We start from the raw sequence: 954 nt of genomic DNA on the forward strand, positions 1-954 counted from the left end.
CTCTGGATTGGATTATATGAATAATGTGCGGACAGGTGGTCTTTGTAAATGCGGATTACTGCATCATACAATGCATTGCTGGCCCCTGGCAGGGGAAGGCTTAAATTAGGGGGGAAAGGAGGGGTGTGTGTGTGGGTATATGTGTATATACAAAAAAAGAAGACACCACAGGTGAGTATAGGGTAATTTTATTAAAGCACCCACAACACAACGTGTTTCCAAAACGTACAATTAAAATTCATAAAATGCGCTGCGCACTGCGGTCCAGTATGCGCGGGATCCGTAGGTGCACCGAGTCCCAGAACACAACTCACAGCTCGGATGGATGCAGGAGCATGTACGCGTCACGGTGTATGACGCGATGACGTGAGATACCCTGACGGGCGATGATCCCTCAACGCGTTTCACATGCGCACCATCAGGGCTTGGCGTTGCAACGATGAGCTCACTGACTTACACCCACAAACGGTACTAAATCAGTCAGTCAATCAGAGCCTAATGAAGTACATACATCAAATAACATGATCATAATAAAAATCAACAACATTAAGTTGGTTCATCAATGGGTGAGTACGATTCTCATAGGATTAATAAGTGCAAATGTGCACAATCTGATGGTAATTCTAGATAACCGCTAATTGAAAAAAGGGGAACAACATAATTTTGCATCAGTAAATATAATAAATAACATTGATGCAAATAGCTCTTAAACCTAAATATTAGGCTAGATTATAGTAGGCGCGCACGCGACGGAGTGCGCCAGTCTCCTGAGCGATGGGTGAAATGAGCTTCCAGCGATTGGGGAGGCGTGGCTGAGGCGTCACCAGGCTGGTTCGCCCTCATTAGCTGAACTGCTCACAAGACGCGGCCGTGACGCAAAAAAAACCCAATTTGTAGGTCTTTTGAAAATCTGCTGCTGTGTGGTCGCTCCACATCGCGCCCACACACATCGCG

This window comes from Ascaphus truei, chromosome 17 (genome assembly GCF_040206685.1).
Source record: "Ascaphus truei isolate aAscTru1 chromosome 17, aAscTru1.hap1, whole genome shotgun sequence".
NCBI lineage: Eukaryota > Metazoa > Chordata > Amphibia > Anura > Ascaphidae > Ascaphus > Ascaphus truei.